The 23043-nt window shown below is 39.9% G+C and overlaps 1 pseudogene; it reads right to left on the reverse strand.

Annotated features, from left to right (window-relative positions):
* On the reverse strand, window positions 1–22864 carry LOC106381057 (annotated as a pseudogene).
* Between the last annotated feature and the right edge of the window lie 179 nt (window positions 22865–23043).

Genomic DNA, 23043 nt, shown 5'->3' on the forward strand with positions numbered 1-23043 from the left:
AGAAGAGAAGAGGGATTTTCCCATATATAAATAATAAAGATAAAAACTGCTCCGTGGTTCTCATGTGAATAATCACGGTCGTTCTATATGATAATGTATAGGGATTGTAACACTCTAGCAGCAAAGTCAAACACACCAGTCGAACAAAATTTCAGCCCTCGACCCCTCTCATCCAACAAAAGTTCAATCCCGCGAGCTTTGCATCAGTTCAAACCACTGCAAAAAAAAAAAAACACAAATTAAAAAGTGGACGTTTTATTACATTTCAAGTACTTGACAGTGTTTTTGTATTTTCCCAGACGAAAGACAGAATATGTTACCTGTCTCAGGACGTCACCAAGTGTTCTAGGTAAGGCTTCGATGTCTCTCAGCACAATGTAGTATGGGAAGGGGAATGAATCCATATATGTCATTTGCTGTAGAGTTTTCTCTGTTTGCACAAACTCCTGTTTACATAATAACAAAAGAACAGTTTTTAGATTCACGCCAACTAGTTTCATTCTCATATTTAAGCCATAGATAGGAAAGAATTGGACATACCTTCAGATCCAGGACAGACTGTTCAGCGTTATCGAGAAGTAGATACACCACCATACGCTTCTGCTGGAGAAACTTTCTCACAGATCGTTTCAACTTCTCTCGCTCATGGAACTTGCCATCACCGATGATTAGCACAAGTTGTTGAAGTGGGTTGCTGCCTGAAGACTGCCGTCTTGTGCTGGCCAGACTCTCTAGCATTTCATTCATGTTTCTCAGCAGATTGAAGATTGGCTCATCTTCTATGAGATTTTCTTGTTTAAACGTTAAGCCTGAGATCATCTTGATACCAGATTCTGTGGTGAATGACTCTCCAAAGTCATGTAACATCTTTATGCTTCCTCTCTTTCCGAAACTTGCAACCGCCAAACTTCCCATCTCAAGCTGTGACATTGCTCGGCACACAGTTGCCAAAGCTCTAATAGCAAAGTCACCACATCCGCTTTCCGACATACTGCGTGAATCATCCACAGCAATAACAACCTGGTAGTCGCGCTTGTTTGGCTTTGTCCTCCTCAACCAGATTTTATCTTTCCTATAGTGACTTGCTATGTATGGAATAACCTTTTTCATGTTGATCCTTTTACCCGTTCTGTAATCACCACTGAGTTTGCTAGCAAGTGTCGGTTCCAAGATAAGACGCAGCTGCTCAGCCAGCTCCTGAGACGGTTTCGTAGTAAGCAACTCACATCTCCTCCAAAGAATAACTGCATTACTTCTGGCATCAGGATCTTCTTCATTGTCGTGATTGCTTTCCGTGTCCTTATCGGCCACCTGCATCCAGTCAGGACTACATGCATCTTCGCCCAAGAACGTATTGTCAACAGAGACCATAGAGTCCATCCTGCTGCTACCATCACCAACATTCTGGATAGGCGAGTTCTCTCGGAGGGTCCTGTCTGTATCTGGTTCTTGGACTGGTTCAGCGGTGCTATTCATGATAGACGGTTTGGACTGAACAGCAGGTTTGTTTTCGTGGTTCGCATCATCAATATCCATCGGGGAGGCTTCATCTTGATTACCTGCGAGTTTTTCGTCCTCGGATTCCCCCTCTCTCATATCTGTGTTCACTTGCTCAGGCAACGCAGGTCCTAGAGCTTGGGAAGTTCCTTCATCAAACTGAGAAGCAAATCCATATTCACCGGCATCAGGGTCTTCCATCTCATTTTCGGCTTCTTGCTTTTCTCCAAGGTCTGAGGAAACCTTAATTCTTTCTTTCCACTCCTTCAATGCATCACCAACGTTCCTATAAGGATTCACCTTGGTTTGCTGAGATGTAGACTGGCTCTGAGGAACTTCCATCTTTGGTATGTTGTCTGTTAACGTCTCACCACTGGCCATGCTGGCCATCGTGAGGTTCATCTCAGTATTACTACCCGAAGGCGGATCCATTGAATCTGTGAGTTCATCCGAAACATTAGTAGCTGCCAAATTTTCTTGTGGTGTTGTACTTCCTGCCCCCAATCCGTTAGAGCCATGAGGATTGTGTGAACCAGCGTCCACACCAGAAATATTATCATCACAGACGTTCGGCTTCATGTCTTCTTTTCCCTCTATCGGTTCCGTTTCAGATTTCTGTTCAAGATCATTTCCAGGTTCCTCTTTTTGGGGTGATTCAGATACATCTTCAGTCCCAGCCTCCATTGTTTCCTCAGCAGGCTCTTGCGTCTCTTGGTCATTTTCACCTTCTTCAGGATGCTTTTGATCTTCCGGACAAGGTTCTTCCTGCTCATCTTCCTTTTCAACCTCATCTGTTTCTTCAATCTCCATGGCATCATCAGTCTGTTCATTGCCCATCTCAGGAGTTGGTCCAGATGTATCTGTAAGTGCTTCTTGGTTCTTGATTTCATCTTCTAAATTTTCTGGGTCACCACAATTATCCTGATCCACATTCTCATCGTTTCCTTCTTCCGGTTTGTCTGAAGTATTGGACGACTCAGGCTCATCGGCAGTGTCAACATCATCATCATCCTTCGCTCGTAGCTCCCTTGAACTTGTGTCCTTGTCAGCAATAGATGGTCCAGATTCATTCTTCTCATTCTTGTTTCCTGCCTCCTCATCTTCATCAGCTTTTTCATCAGCTTTTTCAGCATCAGAACCCGCATCTCCCATTTTAGAGTCCAACTGCTCATCCCCGCTTTCCTCGTCCTCCTTGTCTTCTTCCGAATCTTCACTAAGACTATATTCTTTTCCCTCAAATTCGTCGGTCATCTCAATGCCTTTATTCTTATCCAGCACATCGTCCGGAGTATCTTGCTCTTTCTCTTCTTCTTCCTGCAGAGACAACATAAGAAAATCAAAATTGGTGAAAAATTCCCATGCAAAATTCTTGAATGAAAAGGCGATGTATACCTTCTTATCTGTGCCACGCAGTTGATCTTCATCTTCGATTTGGTCACTTACATCTTTTGCTCCCACACCATCTCCCATTCCAGTGCCTTCTGCAGCTTCTGATTTTTCAGCTTTAGAGTCATCATCTTCATCGTTTTTGGAGATGCCAAACCCTTTTGTAAATAGATCGGACAGAACGGTTGCAAGTACATGGGTTATCAGTGACACCTACAAACCAAAAGTTCAAAAGGTAACAAAATATTGAATTAGCTCATAGCCCAAACGAGTACAACTATTGCCCTGAATGCCTACGAAAGAACAGCAAACGATAAAAACATACCCTTTTACTTATCGCCAAAAACTCTTGGAGGTAAGAATCGCCAAAGTTCAATAACAGATCCAAAAATGCTTGAAGTTGGTTCAACTGGTCTCCAACACAAGCTGAGAAGACGCCCGATGAGTTCAATAGTTTTTCCTGCGAAAATAATAGCCACATTTAATATAAAGAAAGAAAAATAGCATCCGGTTGTTCAAAAAATAATCTGACTTACAATGGAACCAAATGTTTCTGACAGCAGTTTGCATAGGCTATCAAGGCTCAGGTCATTTTCTGCCTTCTTAAACAGACCATCCCACATAAGAATATTCCCTTCCTCTTCTTGAGATACACTTCCGTCTTTATAAGAGCAAAGCTTTCCAATCACATCCTTAACATTTGCAAATGCATTTGCCAAATTTGCTTCAAAAGCAGCTTGTTCCTTGGATTCCATTCCATTTGATTGGTCTCCCGTTTCAAGTAAACAGTTCAGATTTTCAGCCAGCAATTTCCCCTGCATTAAATTCATTTCGTGAATCCGACTCTAGAACCTAAACACAATCTATATGCTAGACTAGAATCCACAAAAGTTGAAAAAAATAGGATACCTCTTTAAAGAAGGGGGAAAAATGACTAAGAAGAACGTCTGTAGCAAAGGTTTTCTCATTGTCTTCACAGAAAGCCGAAATTTGATTTTCCAGGTCCGTAAGCTGATCAAAGTTATGGCATAGCAGCTTAACCATATGCTGTGTGACAAACTGATTAAGACAGCTACTTGGCGTACTGATAAAACCGTTGGAATCAAGTAGAAGCCTATCCAGTGAAGCCTGATATTAAAACACATCTTCAGACTATTGCAAGAAAGAACAGACAAGAGAGATTGAAAAGAAGCCCGAGGATTCTGGACCTTAGAATTTTGAGCGATGGGAATTAGCTTTTCTATTAAGCTGAGCAAACTATGTGATGAAGTTTTAACACTTTGACAGGAGTCCAAGTGTGTACTTCCAATTGTTCTCAGCAACGCCAATTCCTCCAGAAGCATTGCACTAATGTTATCAAATAGTTGCTGCCATATCACGAAAAGTAACAAATTAACCAAGTGTTGTTGCAACAGGGGTTCAGTGCACATCATTCAAGTTAGTAGCTGAAATACCTTTTGTAGCCACATGCAATTGAATATAGCATGTTGATTTTGGGGAAAACTCAACAAAGAATCATCCTTTCTGTCCTCCTCAATTGAATCTCCAAGTAATTTTGCTAAGGGTAAAACACGATGGCGAAAGCAGTTTAGAAGTTCAGTAAAACCGTAAGCAGTTTTCCTTTGCTGCCGTTGTATTTCCACAAGATGGTTGAGAAATGAGATTGAGCGCTTGACCTGTTAACATAGGAAATTTAGTGCAAGGACAATAAAAATTTGAAACAACTGGTTAAAATGGGATTCAGAGAAACTCGGGTATAAATTATAAGCTTTGGAAAGCCTACCTGCTCGGCTGTAATATCTGAGTGTTTTCGTTCAATATTTAACATGAGTTGCACTGAAGCCAAGCTCTTAAAGTAAAATTCATTCGCCGCTCTCCACTCAGCAAGTGAACTTTCCTTGTTTTGGTCTTCGACAACCCTGGAAGTATGTACGCTACCTTTGGTATGTGTTGGCAGCAACAGATGATTTGGATCGTATGCTGGCTGGTAAAGCAACCCTTTAAAGTGATTTGACATCTAAAAAGAAGATCACCATAGAATTAGTTAATCAATATGATGGATCATGTCTCGGAAGTACATAAACAGACACAACAAACAAAAGTTCTTACCTCTACATTTTCAAACTTGTGTTTCTGCAAACCACATTGCTCCAATGACTTGAGAAGGTCAGGCAAGGCCCTCTTTTTTGCAACATCTCTATCACTGTTTCTCCATAGATCTGAACAGCTAGCTATCTTCTCACCAATCTTAGAAACTGTACTCCACAAAATTTTCCAATCACCCTGATAGACAGGGGAAGGGTACTGATGATCTGTAAAGATATAATGCAAATTTAAGAATATGCAGACTCTGCAAAGGCCAAAACAAAAATAGATCATATAGAACCCTGAGTGAATGGAGCAAGTGTACAAACAAACCTTCACCCGTCAGCAATTCTTTAAAATGCATTTCTTGGTGGAAGCGTCCTACCGACTCCTTCAACTTATTCCTCCAAACAGCATACCAGGAAAACCTACCACGAAGAGTTTACATAATGGAGAGTTCAGCTTCCGTAAATTTCTAGAAATGAAGGTCACAAGGTACACATGTATACCTGTCATTCAATTGTTCTGCATCTAAATTACTGACTAGAACCTCGATCCTCATGTTCGAAGCACCATTTATTAGATCTGGACCTAGTAGAGGGAGAAATTGCACTCTTTCCTTTGCTAGGTTTGGCCTGTCAAGCATTACAGGGCGCTGCAGTGTGTTCTGCTCAAAAACAAGAAGCCATTTAAAAATCTCTTTGACAAGACTCCGCAATTTTAACTCATACAAAGCAAAAATTATCTATATAATAACCCCCAGAAAATGAAAAAGAAGAGTTATCAATTACTTACAGTAAAATCCTGTATCAGCTTCTTGACCTTCTGCCTGGTGTTTTTAATGGTATGATTGAGCAGATGATTATCTGGCCTCTCCCACCGACAAAGTTTTAGATGGTCCTTTAACTGAGCTTCAACATTTTTTCTATTCAAATCTAACTGCTCCATAACACTGATAAACAAATTTGAATTAAGAACATTACCCTGGCCAAACAATTTTGAACTGATAAAACTCAAGACAGAATAATAAAGGAGCTTACACTGGTAGAAACTGAATATAGAATCCAAAAATATTGTAGCAAATTTCAACCTTCCTCTTGTGTGAATCACTGTTAAAGAAAAAGCATGAGTTATGGCAAAAAGACAGCCAGTACGGAAAATACAGTCATGTTAAAACTTAGAAGTCAACTGTAAACATTGGATGTGCAACCAACAGTGATGGCCGAAAGAAATAACGCTGAAACCCAATTTAAATCCTTCAAGATTAAAGCAGATGAAAATATATAAAAACTAGGTGGTATATCATACGCAGCTGACCTTGAATATATTCCCAACGAGCTACCCATACTCAAATGAAGAAGGAAGCAAAGGAGAAGCTCAAGACGTCTCCTAAATTCACCAATATTTGACGTTTCAATGAACTCCACCAAACTGCGATAAAAGATCTATTAGATGACCGAATTTGCAAGAATACATATGTAAGCACTACAATATTCGTTTGGTGCACACCTTTGTGAAATAGACTCATTTTCATGTTCTGAAAATTCCACACAATCCTTCTGGAAGAGAACTGAAAACAAAGGAAGCCACAACTACAACGAGAAAAAAAGTGTTACCCATAACAGTGCTATTGTTCATGACTACAAAATTTTCTAACTAGTCCTACCTTCCTTGCGCTTAGTTCAAACTGATCCTGAACCTCATCAAGCAATGTAGGCCAGCACTCAAATTCTAACTTCTGCCAAGAGCTTGCGAGGGAAATAATTGGCTCCAAAAGATCTATAGGACACAAAAACACAATGTGACACTCGATAAATAGAGTAAATAATAGAAGAAACAAATGGTATTACTAAAGAGAGAAACGATTAAATCCATACCAGAGATGGGCAGTTTACATCCCTCTTCCTGTAACTTCTGGACCTTGCAAATCAGAAATTGCAATCCTGGAAGAGCCTTCGCAAACAACGGCAAACAGGAAAGTAATGGTTATGATGAATCATTAAAACATCAAAGTGAAGGAAAGGAGGTTCCATGGGTATAAGCTACCAGAACCAGTTTGAGTATATGTATACCTTTGCCAGCGGAGTCCTTGAAGGAATATCCATGAGCATTCGAAGGATATCAGAAAGTTTCTGAAGACCAGGATGGTCCTCTTGTTCTTGCAATAGAGAATAAATTCTCAATTGAAGAGGAGCGAGAAACTTGACCATTTTCCCCAGCTCAGGACCATCAAAGTCCTATAAAAGTTACTGTCAGAACCCAGGCAGAAGTAACATAAATAAGAGAACTTCTTTAGCAAGCAAAAAGCTAGCAGACCTTGTAGAAGTTGTATTTACTGGAAGACAGATCGTTTGAAGTGAAGGTCTTTTTGTATTCCATGCAAAGACGAAGCAGGTGTTCTGGAACAAGTTTTGCATCCAAGTTTGATGTAAATAGACCCTTCAACCCTGTCGGAATCAAGAGAATCCAGTAATATAATTAGTATAATGAATCATCCAAATTAAACAAACAACAGCGAGAAATGGTGTCAGATGGTCACCTTTGATCATATTGACTCCCAGTTCATAGGAATCAGTGAATGAATCCAGCCTTCGACTATCAGTAATACGTCTTCCAGTCTTAATATAATGTATTGTCTTGTTAGATACAAAGGAATTGCGACTAGCACTTATGCAGCAATTAAAGATTTTAAATAGAAAAGCTTGTTGGCTATATACCTTTTCAGAGAGGTCAGAGAAACCAAATAACTCATTATGTGTGCTATATATATTATCTACATGCTCCTGTATCAAGTCCCAATCATCCTCCAAATTTTCGTCACCCTGGTCAGTTTGCGTCTGTGGGGAACAAAAGAAAAATCAGAAGTGATAAACAAGAGAATTTTACAAGTTCCAGTAATGCGTTAAGAATGAAAGGTTTACCATAAGATTCATATCATCATCAGCCAGATACTCTTGCCAAAAACTATCTTCTGGGAAGTACTTGCCAAGGGCAGATATATCTACTTTCATGACACTCTCAATTTTGAAGTCACGGGAACGAAATTTGTACAGCCCAGAAAGAGCGTCAGCCTTTGTTCTCACTTGAAACTTCATCTCCATCCAATTTCTCGCCAATTCAAAATATATGCTATCCAATATCTGCAGATGGAGTTCTTAGAACGTTAGATAACAAATTTCCATATTCACATGCATACAACTGGCAAATACTTTACCTCAAAAGAAGCTTTATCCATAAGCCCAGTGTTTGCAACAAAGTGCGAAACACGAGCATGCATATTTTTATATAGAGCAGTTTTGAATTGCAACTCGGAGACCTACAGTAATCAAATAAAACATAATATATACATAAGTAACTTTCAAAAGACTGATAATCCTTTTCATTATGTGAAAGAAAATCATAATATAAACTCAAGGAATCATAAGAAACATTACTTTTCTCGTATCGTGTGCACTTGAAACAGAGATCAGTTTGTGCAGCAAGCCAACATCCAAACCTAAGGACTTAACACGAGAATCTGCATCATGAGAAAGGTGCAGCGGTGGCAAGCTCTCAATGTAGGTAGCTGAAGCCAAGGAGGAGCCCCTTGGAAATCTCATTAAGGCATAGATTGATTCCTGCAAGGATCATAACTCATTATTATTTTGTGCACGAAATGAAATGTACAAACATTTTTGACAGAAGGTTATGTACCATGACTGAGTCAACCGTGTCTACGTCAAATCTGCTGAGAATTTTTCCCAAGAGAGTACCAGAGACAAAGAGCGATAAACCCAATTTCATCTCGTATACCGAAACTTGTATTGGCTGAGTTATATCAACATATTCGGAATAGTCACTGGACAACCGATCAATAAACGATGTTGCCGTCTCCTGCCAGTTGAAAACTTGCTCAACAACCTGGTTCCAGTCAAGCTTGTCAATATCCTTAACCAGACTTATTGGACGTGTGAGAAATCCCGCAAACTCATCCAGCGCTCTTCTTAAATTCTGGTACTTATTAGAATCAGAGCGAAAAATAACCTGTTTCAGAAGGAAAACAAAAGAAACAACAAGTGAACAGTCGGGAGGTGGGATAGGTCATATAAAAAACACGAAGCCAATAAGGGGGAATGCTACAGCGTATGTTACATACCTTTCTTCGCAACTTTTTACGCTCAGTTTTAAGCTTAGATAATCTACATTCAGTTCTTTCGTCACTGTCACCAGTGTAAAGCAATCCAGATAGATACTCACATTCTTCCCGCACCTGTGTTAACGCATTGATATAGGTCAATAAAAACAATCAAAGACAATATGTAACTGCTGTTGTGACCTAAACCAAGCTAAGAGCAACCACCTCTATCTTTAGCTTCAGCGATGAAATTTTTTCTTCTACTTCTGCCAGCTTACAAGTGATCTTCAAGGCTGGATCTATAACATTCAAGCTATTCAAAAGATTGAAGCGCATTCCTCCAAGATAAATCCATGCCAGACCAAGATTGGAGTAGAACTCTACAAAAGTTAGGAAAAAAACTGTAAGAACAATTACACACGTCTAAGAAGGTTTACCTTGCAGATACAGCTTATATATAAAAACTATATACACTACCATTTGATGAGCACTCCAAATAAAGATGTTTCGCCAATGGTTCGACAAATGAGCGAGTAACAGATTTCATTTTCTGATGGCTTGATAAGCTGATTAGTGAAATGAGAGACTTAATGCCATCCATCTGCATAAACGAGAAGAGACGTGTAAACTTGGAGTGTAGCTATTCTCCACAAAGATTCTAAACTTTTAAGAAGATTCCAATATGTTTTACAGGAAAGAGGAAAGGAAGAATGAATAAAAAAAAAAAATTTGGAACTATACCTCGGTCTGTTTCTTCTCAACCGCATCAAATGCAGACTTAATATCGGCATACACTTCAGGCTCATATGACTTTTGGTGCGTATACACCATCTACACAGATTGAAATCATGATAAAAATCAGTGTGAAAAGAAACAGATGATATTATTAAAGCATATCACGACTCTAAACCTGTTGAAAAAGGGAACGCGCTATTGACAGTAAAGAACCAGGCATCTCTTGATAGGATTGTGAGCTTTTCCATAGAACTCGTGAAGCAGAAAGAAATTTCATCGATTGAACAGGATAGTCCTTAACAGCAAAAGCAGTATCCCTGCATAAACATAAATAAAAAAGCTTTTACTTTCTGTTAACGGAACCATAGTTTTCATCATACAACATTGAATGTGTATTATCCTGGGGTAAGCAAAATGCATCAATAGTTCTCGCAAATGAATGTTAGGTATACCAAACTTCAAGGAAAAGTATGGAATATGTTAGCTACGACACCAAATGTTAAGATTTCTCATAGTGGAGTTACATCACTTACAGAATATGATCAATGGTAGCTGCTTTCACAGGATGAATCAGCATAGAAGGCGACATAACCCGACAGTTACCGATCTCTGAGATACTCTGTAGGCCCTGTGAACATGAATGAGATGGAAAAAATATGTTACATACTGCGCAATCAAGATAACGGCTGAACAAAAGGCATTTAATTTTGGTTACCATGAGACCGATTTGACAATTTTTCCACAAAACAGAATGCCACCAGTACCACATTTCGAGAACAAAACCAGCAATTTTGGTGTCCACTGCAACAAAGCCAAATATAAGCAACCAGATTACTATAGTAGACAAAAGTAATTGAATATCCGACTTTATTTACCTCGGAGGACAGAGGCACGGGCATCAATTGCCCAAAGTAGTTTTTGATGAGCTACAAGAGTCTGTGGAGGTCTTGTTGAGGATAAGGAATACTCTAGAGCAGGTTTAAGCAGATTACGAACATCCAAAAGATCCTGCAACTCAGGAAAGTAAGTTTTGGAGAAGTAAACAGGTTAACCATGGATTTACAAATTGTGTACCACAGGGACATTTTAATTCAAATATTCACTAACCTTATGTTCAGTAGATCGTGCCGCCAAGAGGTGCTGAAGTACAGCAAGTAACTCTACATCTAACGAACTACTTTCACTTCTAGCAATAGAACTTATCTCCATCCAACTGCTAAAGCCAAACCCTGTAGCCACAATCTCTGGACGGAAAATACAGCATGCCGCAGATCTATTTTCAATATTATCATTCTCACTGAAAACCATTCTATCCTGCAGTCTCTTCTTCTCTAGTTCCATCCTCTCCAAAAACATCTGGTGAATAATGGTCAACTGTGAGAGGAGATAGAGACATCTGAATACACATGGTAGAATAAAGAAAGAAAACCTGGTTAATCTCATCCAGCTGAACAGCAGCTGCATCATCCTTGTCGGCAATGTAAGATGAAATGCAAAGACCTGTATATTTTGGAAGGAAAAAACAGGAAAATACAACAACGTTAAACACAGTTACAATACTCTCAGCTGACGGAGTAAGTTAACTTTTCAGCCTATGTTTCCCTCAAAGAAATTAAGCTAGTTTGATCACAGAAGTGGTCTTTGCAAAAAAATGGTAAATATCCCAAAAGGATATCAAACAATCAAATATAAAAGGCACTGATATCATTCACGCATTGATATCATTAAGAAACATTTAGCATATTTCACCGCAGTTCTCTGATAGGTACTCATAACATTCTCTTGGCGTAGTTTAATTTCTAAATATTCTATACAGTAGATGCATCAACTTCATATATTTCTACGTTAAGCCACAGCAATCAATTATCCCATGCTTGAAGAGCAAAATTACAGATAGTGCTCAGCAATGTTTCATGAACATTACAATCTCCTTGTATTTGAGACATGTTAATTGAAACATGGATGAGCAAATATTAATTAAGAATAATTACCTTCCAAGGCAAGCAAACATAACTCAGGGCCAGAAAATGCAATGGCTTTGGTAAGATGATCATTTCCTGCCAACACCAAACAAATGTCAGAAGAAAGTTTAATTTCTTTAACAGAACCATCAAAGGTGTATCAAACATTTCAGATATCCAACCTTGTCCATCTGATTCTGATTTTAATGGCCAAATCGTGCTGCAGAGCTGTAGAAACTTCTGCTGCTTAAGGTACAACTCTGCAGAAACCGGCAAGGAAGGATGGCCACCATACGCCCATAGTAAAGACTTCTCTGGCTCACCATGCAAAGCTATATTGTTAATATTTTTGCTTTCCTCCTACAGAAGACAGCCAACATTATTGAGCAACCAGTATAATACTTTGAAGACAAAAAGCTAATGGATAACTTAAAGGTTGGCTTACCAAAACCACATGAACTTCTTCTGGAAAAGAATTCTCCAACTTTTTGACAGCCTTTATTAGTGACCAGAAGGAAAACAGTTTACACTCATCTGAAGACGAGACCAGATCAGACCAGAAGAATGAATGTTTTTCAATAACTTCAGTGTACAACTGAATCAACACAGAGAAAGAAGGTGATCCAACAATTTCGCAAAGAATTTTCTTCTCCAAAACGCGAAGGGAATCCAGAAAGCGAATAAAAGAGGATACATCGGTGTGGTTGTAGTTATTTTCTGCAACCCACTGCTGAGAGGAAAGCCGAAGAACGCCAACAGAGCTAAGAGACTCAAAGAGTGTTTTACTAAGGGGCTTTGACTGTTCATCCGCTGCTGCTATGTCAATCAACTTGGAGGACATCATCGGGATTGGAACAGCATCTGGATCAACTTTGCAGAGGGATTTCAGGTTTTTTCGACATCTGGATGTATGACTCCAGATTGGATGCTGCAACTCATCTTTCAACATATTGAGAAAACACAGGAAAAAGGGGCAGTATTGTTGCAGCCTGGAACCAAACCAACTAATCCACACCAGATAGAGTTGAATGTCCTCTTCGGTTGCCTGTTCCATTGTCCAGTTGGCAGCATACAATAGCTTCTTTGAAGCCGAATCATGGTCAATTTTTCCTGTATCTGCGGCACGGGTTGACCCAATTAAGGCTTTAGGAAACAAGATTTTATTTAGCGTCCAAGAATCGGCAGTATAAATTATTCTCCGTTCCCCAGCAGCCAAATCCCTATCTGTCAACTTGACATTGTAGGTTATTTCAGTCTGATGTGATGCGTATTGAGCTCCTAGAAACTCCAGATACATGCAATTCTGCCTGACAGTTTTTTCTCTAGAGTACCACATCAAGTCTCTCAAATTGAAAGGCTTTGGCCATCCCCCAGACAGGCACATATTCCCACCCATAAATGATTCAGTATCTGACAAATACGTATCACGCCCAAGATCAACAACATCTTTTCCATCAGTTACTCCAAGGGAAGAGAGATAGATGTGCTCCCAACTTAGCTGTAAGCTCCACAGGAGTTGGTTACCATTCATGAGCAGCAGTTGGAAGAGGTGAACCCACTGTTCAAGCTCAAGATACGTTATCCGTACACCAATGGTTTGACCATTGCGCCATGCATGAACATGTGCTTTGGCCATGGAAGCAACCAGCTTATCACCCGGAATACCTGATAGAGCAAGAAACCTTTTCACACCTCTCAGCACAAGTTCATCACTGTTAGAGGCTTCCTCATTGAGCTGCCAGTGTGGCGCCATCATAAATACCTCAACGCCTCTATTCCGCATTGCTCTTGACACCTCCCCAAACTTGGGATTAACGGACAGAAACAAACGAAAGTTAGGGTGTGGAGTAACAGTAACAGGTTCGCCATCTATAACCCCACATTCATTTATAGTGATTGATCCACAAGGTTCCACCAAAGAGTTGATCCTATCAAGTACCTGAAATTTATGTTGGAGATGGAAATTAGATACAAGGGAAATTATTAACAAGATATAATAAAGGAGATTATATTACCGTGGGATTACAGAGATTTGCATTTTCAAGAACAACCCACTCTCCATTTTCTATTGCCTTTATCAGCATTCCAGTCACCCATTCAAATTTCGTTGATTGTTTTTTCTCATCAGATTGCAGCTTCACTATTGTCTTAGTGATTTGGTCCAGACACTTTTTGACCAACTAACGGGCAAAAAACCTTCCCCCAAGACCTTACTCATATATCCTACGATCTCAGTTAGTTTGGAGAGCGAGTCAGCGTCGTTCAAGAAGGATGAAGGGTTTTCCAAGAGGCATGAATCAATCTTGTATAAAAAGGAAAGCCAGCTGGACACTAGGCTTTTGCTCTTGCTCAAAAGGGTCACCTGGGAAGACTGTGACAACAAACTGCTATACTCGTCAACAAGATGCTGAACTCGAGCGACCACCATCTGAAATTACGGAATGCATTGTACTGCTCAAAACAACCGAGAAGATCAGAGCTGTCAGTCGCAGATGAAAGATTTAATTCATTAAGCGGGAATCCTGTTAACTGAGCTAATATTCTGATCACTGAAGTCTTTCCAGAGGACGATGGTCCAACTAGGATGCACAGCCATTTATTCTGCACGCAATGTGCAACGGCTTCCAATTCTGACGGATTTCAGGCAAAATCTTCAACTGCTCACTGGAAATATTAGACTGAGTGAAATTTCGTTTAACAGCAGCAGTTCCCACAACTAAGTATCCAGGATTTAGCTGAACTCGAGGATACGGATTTATAGAAGGGGTTTTATCAAAAATAGCCTTATAGATACTCAGAACTACTTTCCGGTCAGTCGCGGTACGCATTCTTTGAACATACAGAACATTGAGAAAGCTTTCAACTTCTAAGTCATATTTTCCCCCTGAAACGACAAGATAACTCAAATTAGTTTAAGCAAGTACTGTTGCCTGGAAATGCTAATATGAAAAAACAAAACGATTATAGGTTACCTTGCACAAATTGACATGATCTGATCACATCACGTAGATTGAACTCCCATGGTGAGCCATCGTGACCGAATTTTCTATCTATCATAGTACCATCATGTAGCTGTCTATTGAGAGTAATAAGCTTTGAAAGCAATGGACTGGGAATAGAAGGGTAAAGCGAGCGACATATGAAGAGGTAATCATCTTCAACTAACTCGTCTACATACACTTTTGTGAATCGGTTAAGGAAAGACTTGGGAAGACCTTTTCTGCCACCACCTTGAGAAGAAGGATTCTGACATGCAAAAACTCTAAACGTCGGGGGGCATTCAAAGGTACTGCCTAGTTCTGGGATGAAGACTTGAGCACGATGATCCAAAATGGCATTCAAACCCTCTAGAACGGATTGTGGGGCAAGATTTAGTTCATCTAACAAAACCCAGGAGCCTTCCTTTAGAGCCTGCAAGAGAATTCCATCAGACCAAGCAAACTTCATGTCCTCATCGCTTTCAACAGGTAAATCTGATCCCAGCAAATCCATCATGTCAGTCTGCTCTGAAAGATTGATGCGCACAACCTTGTGGCCAGAATATTTACCCAACGCCATTATTAGACTTGTTTTTCCAACACCAGGGCTACCTTCCAATAATATTGGTTTTGAAAGCTGCATTGCACGCAATACTCTCAACACATTCCTGCAGGTGGTTGGTGCTAAGAACTCGAATCCACCAATTTCAGGAGTTTCATCACCTTTGCTTATGTAAAAAGGATCGATGCCAAACATGTCTCCATGCAAAACACTCTTGCTTTCTTGACAAATAGCTTTGGCATCACCCCAGCCATATTGCTCCATTCTTGAAATATCCAAAGGGAGTGTGTCGCTAGTGAGAACCTTGAGTTGTTGTAAGAGGAAAGCGAAGCATTTTTCCCTCAGATCTTTACCATCTCTCCCAGACAGACCAGTTCCAAGACTTAAACCATCAAGTAACACGAGAAATGCTCCATGAAGAATAGCATATGCTGGTCCTACACTCTCATGTATCACATTGACAAACGCAACCCAAGAGAGGAGATCTCTGACAGTAAGCGTTCTTCCAGTCTGCAACTGGTTAAACCATTCCCAGAAGTGGATAATGGGATCTACGATATTAGATTCCTTTGAGTTGCTAAGGACCGAAGAAGCAATACTTCTGAGCTCCTCAGTCTCTGAAATAGGAGGGACCCATATCTCAGTAAAACGGTTACGAAGTGCAGGTGACAATTCCTTCTTCCCATAATCACCACCCGGATTCATGGTAGCAAGAACAAAAAACTTCTCATCAGCTACAACTTCCTCCAAGACAGGACCACCTTTCTCAGCTAACGACAATTTCCTGCCTGGCTCCAACACACTGTTCAGTCTTTCTAAACACTATCATCAGCCAACGATATCTCATCCACAAGAAAGATATTTCCAGCTCTCATTGCTTCCACAAGGGGACCATCTTGCCACACAAAAATTGCACGCCACTTCTGATACAGCATCATCATATTGTTCCTCATGTTCTGAAGAACCTCAATGTTCAGTGGTGTGACCTCCATTCTTAGTACTGAGTCTTTTTGTACTTTTTCCAGAATAGCATCTATTGATTTGATCAACACTTCAGCACTACCAATATCTGCAGAAAGATCAATATCTTGACTAAAAGGTACCAATGCCTCAGATAGCTTCAACTGCTTGACTAGATTCTCGAATTCCTTGACTAATTTGGATCTGTCTCTACAGGAAAGAACCCCCCAAGGAAATCAGATGTTTCTGTGTATTGATGACAGTTAAGGATGTGCAACCTTAGCTTCTTATACTCGCTTAGAAGTTGGCAGATTGTTGTTTTGCCTCCCCAGTTTCACCAACAAGAAGAACAGGCTCACGCAGTTTATAACAACGTTCAATGAGAAAAAACAGTCTCCACATACTTCGAGTCCAGCTGACTGTTTGTTTTTCCTATAAAAGATTGAAATAACACCATAGAATTAAGCTCACAGTGACATGAAACTAACAAGCTCGAAAACAAATTGATTCAATAATAGAAGAAATATGAGGGGAAACCGGGAAAGGCAATTACATGGAAAATGGCTGTTCCAGCTTAAGAAGCTCCTGGGCCAAAAAAAAAAAGTAAAACAGAACAGAAAAAATCAGTATCCACATCAGAATAGCGTACAAAGAAAAACTTAGTAATAGTGCAGTAAGACCAGCAGCTTCCTTTAAACACAAATTATCAGAATGAAATTAGGGGCTCTAAAAATGCAAAAGATCAAGAACAAGCAACTCATGGTATGATACAGCTACATCAACTGGATATATGAATTAGAAGAACAACTATATAATCATATTTCAGGAAATTAAAATGAACGAGTTCAATAATCAAAAAACAGTTTGCAACGAAGTTTCAAACTAGAAAACAAAACTTACCTCTTTGTACACATCATCCTTTGCAAGACTGACCCGGAAATGTCTTTCCAACACCTCTTGAACAACTAGCTTCTCACTATCATCACGCAGCCTTTCTGCAAGGAGGTAATACCCTTCTCTGGCGAGTTCTTCATTTGATTTACCTCCATAAGTCCTAAAACGATCTGCCCACCGGAATAGATCTCTTGGAGTTATATATCCATGTTTTCCAGCAAAAGCTTTGCTACTCTGCCTGTTGCGCTGCAAGTCTTTCATCACTTCAACAATCTTCGTAGCGTGACTTTTTGCAATCTCACACTTCTCAAAAAGAATTTCGCTCAGTTCATCTTCTGGAATCTCATCAACATGAATCTCCACAAAACGGTTACGAAAAGCTCGAGACAGTATTTTGCGTCCACCATATGAAGCAGGAGGGTTCTGTGTAGCGAAGAGCATGAAATTAGGATGCGCTGAGATTGTTTCACCCAACTCAGGTACAAAAAGCTCCCTATTGTCATCAAGCAGTCTGTTTAGTGCCTCTAAGACGTCAGATGGGGCCAAATTTAGTTCATCTAAGACAATCCAATGACCATCCCTGACTGCCTTCACCAGCGCTCCTTCATGAAATACAAGCTTCCCTGAAGAATCAGTCATATAGGAACCCAAATATTCTTGGATATCGTCTGCTCGTGATTATTGATCCGAACAAATTTGTTACCACTTAACGCTGCAAGATATTTGACAAGGCTTGTTTTTCCACTGGATGTTGGTCCTTGTAAGAGAACAGGATATCTTTTGACAAAAATGGCATGAGCCAGATGATGAAGGTGTTCAATCACGCTCTTCGTCTTCACATATTTCTTGACAGATTCATCAGAACTGCCCTTTAATTCTCCCAAGTATCTTTGAAGTGGTTGGGCTCGGCTACTTTCCTTTGAGACAAGTTCTATGAGTGGTTTCATGATCTTCGCACTGGAAGCATCTAATAAGGAGAGGAAAAACATGGAAAATCCATCATATAATGCTTTCTGAAATCCGCCAATACCTTCTGCTTTAATCGCATACTCTAGCGCTCGGTAAAGAGACCTTAAGCTATACTGTGGCTTCTGATTAGCACCGTCCTGCAAGCATTCTTCAGATAACCTTCTAGCTTCTTTGTAAAAGCAAACAATGTTGCCCACTAACTTACTGTCAGATTCACGTCCACCTAAGAATCGCCTCACAAATATCTCCAGGTCATCGTCACACAATTCATCATCCACAGCATACTCTGTAAATCTGCTATGGAAGGAGAACGGCAAGTCTCGCTTACCAGCATCCGTGGCTGGATTCATACAGGCAAACAAACGGAAATTCAAATGTCTAGGAATGCCCATTACATCCCCTCTCTCAGCTAAACAAAGTGATCCTCTCACTCCTTCAAGAACACCAGTAAGCCTGCCCAATATCTCCGGTGGGGCTAAGTTTACTTCATCTAGTAAAACCCAATACCCCTCCCTGAGGGCAGTCACAAATGCACCTTCGACAAATTTAAAAACCATTCCACCTGAACAAATCTGTTGATGAATCTTCTCCACTTTTTTGGACAGACGGTCCAATTCTCAATCACTTCCGGTTTCTTCCTCTTCCTACCAGACCTAGACCTTTCTTCCCCACCTTTAACGTGATGGTCAATAGTTTTCTTTAACCCTCTTAAAAAGTTTCCCACTTCTTAGCTCTAAAGTTTTTTCGTAGCCACGTCATAACGTCTGAATTATCCTGGATACCAAAACGAAAAGGAATCAGCAAAATACTAAACTCATTCTGTACATATCTGGTTAGGAATGAGTGAAGGAGGAATTCTAAGAGAAAATAAGTTTTAAATACCTTCATCTGTGAATCTCTTCCCAATTCAATGAATTCATTGTACAGCATTTTGCACATAAGCTTTGCATCAATAGGCTTAAAACCTCCCAAGAGATCAACTATATCACTTTGCTGGCTCAAGTTCTGAAAAAAAAAATAATCATAAATTATATGAAACAATTACTATATAAAAGAATGTACGTTAAAACACACCAAAACTGTGAGTTTCTGTCCGATCCACTGTGCAAGATTTTGAACTAGAGTAGTTTTCCCTGTCCCTGTTTCTCCTACTAAGAGAACTGGCTCGTTGTACTCAACAGATCGGGCTATTTTCTCAAGTAACCGTGTGGATGTGCGTGTTTCAACAAACCTCGACCGGTCATGTGACTGAAAAAAACAGATCAATAAGTCTTTGACATTTTAATATTTTATCAATAGGACGGAGATGCTTAAAAACTAACCGCAGTTTCGCCAAGTGGTAGAGAAACTCTGCCAATTTTAAGTGTTTAGAAAGTTCCTGCAGGTCACTGGAAAATTAATAAACAATCTCAATACAACAAGGCAACACACTGTCAAGAACACTAAGATACCTGAATTGGGGGCTTATGATGAAATTCTGGAACAGGAACATTCCAAACGCTAGCCACGATTTCACTTACTGTCACTCGATTTTGAGTTGACATATAAGAAGCAGAGAATATATCTGCTGCCTGAGGAAAAAGCACAAAACGCCTACTTAAATAAATGAAATCTAGAATAAGGGACTAGCATGAGTAAACTTCAAAGAATATTACCTCCTGAGAAATTGCATGACCATCATACGAGGGCAGACCCTGAACCCGTTCACACAACTTGAGCAAATCTCTGGAGAAAGATGACCATTCAGAAACAATAGTTGGCCAATCTATTAAGAACAATAAAACTCTTGGATATATGCTTACCTCAGTGAAAATCTACTTGGAGAACTGAATGTAGCTGAGTTTTCAGTTGTCGAACCAGAAAACTGGGGTCGAAGAGCAGAGTTGACTTTTTCATAAGTTTCTGCAAAGATGGAAGAGTAAAGTTTCACTGTGAGTAAAGAAACCATATCAAGGGGAGTATGGACAGAAGGAACCTACCAATAAGTTTCTCTGCAATAGGCATCAGGTTCTGATACCGAGCACCCACAATATTTTGCAAGCTTTCACGATCTGGTGGATAAACAACAATTCTCCTCCAAAGAGGACTTAGAGAACTTCCAGCTACATTAAAAACACAAAAAATGATACGGTTCCTGTAACGAATCTTCATTGTAGCAAGGAAAGTAAGGGAACATTAAAAGAAAGGAAAATTAGCAATTCGAGGTGGGAACAATAGCCAACATAACAACACGTAGATTATCCAACTAAAATACCCTTTAACCTAATTCGCAATTCACCTCTAGATCACATTACTTTAGCACAGACATCAATGGTAGATCTAGCACAGATCAGGCCAACGAATGCAACAGCTAGCTGCCAAACTAATTAATGTCTGGAAGATATACCTTCCCTGATGTGTGATACACTGCATTCGGGTGTGGATATGGTTGAAAACAGTTGGAAACTCTCTGCTATCTGTATCACCTGCGAAAAGTTAAGAAGCACTGAAACTTGAAAACATGTTTGAGGAAACACACAAATACCTAAAACAGAATAGTATAAAAAAGTATATGCCTTACAATAATGTTCCACAAAATTAGAGAGCACCAAAGAGAATGTATTTACCTCTCCATGGCTGGTCACGAATGAGCATGAGCCTCCCAGCAAAGGTGACAAGACAAGGGGGACATCTGATGGAGCTTTGTCTATATCCTCAAGAACCACCCAGAAACCATTGATAATAGCCTGCCAAGATGAAAAGCAAAAAAATATTAACGTAAAAGTAGGAGGAAAGATACCACTAGGGTGCCATCTGAATTCCATGCAACAACCTGGGTAAGTGAGCCAGGCTGCCATTTAAATTCTCCAGGTTGATCAGTACACACATAAGTGCCAACCAACGTTTTCCCGTCAAGTTGATCATCCATGTGGATAAACACAACTACCAAAAATAAACAAATATAGTGAGAATTCAGTTTAGGGCTTCATTTTAATGTGGAAATACTCAATGAATTAGTGTGAACAGCAATATCTCAAGATAGTTGTTTTTCCTCATCCAGCATAGTAGAAAGTTCCTTGAATTTAGTTAAATACTAAAAAAATGAGATAGATATTAGAAATATATCATACCCTGGTTACCACTCTCATCAGCCAATCTTCTAATGAGGGCAGACTTTCCAGAGCCCGAGGGACCGTACAGAAGAACAGGTCGTTTTTGACTAACAGCCAATGAGACCATTTCAAATGATTTCTTCACCCTAGAGTGAATTTCAAATGGTTCAGCGAAAGATTGACATCCCTGAATTGAAGAAATGAGAAAATTAACATTGAGTACACGTGGCATAAGAGAAGAAATTTATTGAAAAGAAACATAAAGTAAACCGACCAGGTGTCCAGCCTTCGGATCTTCATCAACGGCTCCTTTTCTCCCACCCCTGCTGATTGTCGCTTGTGAATCCCAGGTGCAAGGGTACTAAAATCTTGAAAAGACCTCAACCCCTTGTATGTTGGCAACTGAATGTATGATCCAGCCTTTTCTATTTCTATATCCTGACAAAATTCTTCCCAGCTGAATGCATCAAAGAAAATAAACCTTCAGAACAAAACTGAATAAAGAAGTCTTGAGTAGAGTTAAAAGGGATTACCGTAGCAAATATGAGAATGCTTCCTCTCCTTCAAAACCGTAACATCCTGCCATTCTGTCAGTGCATCTTAAAACAACAGACAGAATCTGTATCCCACACCACACAGCCTCTCGATGCTTTTCCACAAAATCCTTCTCTGGCTCGGGCAGTCTGAGAGCTTTTTCATGGACTCCAAGTAACAGGACCAATCCCACAGCTTGAGAAAACCTCAGGTCTAATAACCAGAAAACGATAGGATACTTGAAGACAAAGCAAGTATGCAGCTGTAGTAGCCTGATTCAGGGGAGAGAAAAAAATCACAAAACCGACCAAAGACTAGAGAATAGAAAAGAATAACTAGGATGTCATAGGATGCTCAAAAGATAACAAGCATTTACCTCCATCTGCGACTCAGAAATGATTTCTTTCACAAGAATCCGCTCGTATGGTGGTGGAGCTTTCTTAAAATAAAGCAGAATAGACCTACACAGTTAGCAAAAGCTTCTCTTAGTAACTAGTCAACCTTTTTAGCAAAACCAAAGTAAACTTCTAACAGATATCTTAGCTTTACTGCTTGTTTACATAAATGACTCTCATCTTCTATATTCTTACCCTAGCAAGGACGTGTTCAGATGAAGAGCACGACTAAAGCCAAGCAACACTCATGAAGCTCCAGCCTTTGTCCACGCCGAACATAAAATCAATGACACTAACACCTTCCTTCAACGCATCTTCCAAGACTGACACATCGTCTGAGTAGTCACTACTTGAGCTAAGATCACCCACTAGATGGAGAAGACCCACCACTCTATCAACAACTCTTCTTATAATGGGAAGGAAGTAATGAACCAAAGGAATCGTAAGCTCCGGGTGAAGAAACACATCAGACAAAACATTAATCACTTCCTCGTTATCCACCACTTCTCCTCCCTAAACAACAACAAAGAAAGAAACATTTCAGCCAAACTCAAATTCATGTTTCTGGGTCAAGCTAGTAAGCAATTACAAGAAGGTACCTTGCTGAGAATCGAATTGAAAAATGGAAAACTGCGACTTTGGGGCAACGTTCAGAAACGTCTCCAACGCGAGTTTGAGATTGAAACTCCCGTCAATAGCCATCGAAACCTGTTGCAGAAGGGCTCGGATAGGGTTTATGTGTTAATTTCGACACAGCGAGAGAGAGCAAAATTGTTTTGTTTGGAGAAGGAGGAGGCGGGCGGCGTAGGTTTAGGGTTTAAGAGAACCCTTAGCTTTTTTGTTCGATTCGAAAAGGCCGTATGTATACGTATTGGGTTTTA

Source organism: Brassica napus, chromosome C2, assembly GCF_020379485.1.
Source record: "Brassica napus cultivar Da-Ae chromosome C2, Da-Ae, whole genome shotgun sequence".
In the NCBI taxonomy this organism is placed as follows: domain Eukaryota; kingdom Viridiplantae; phylum Streptophyta; class Magnoliopsida; order Brassicales; family Brassicaceae; genus Brassica; species Brassica napus.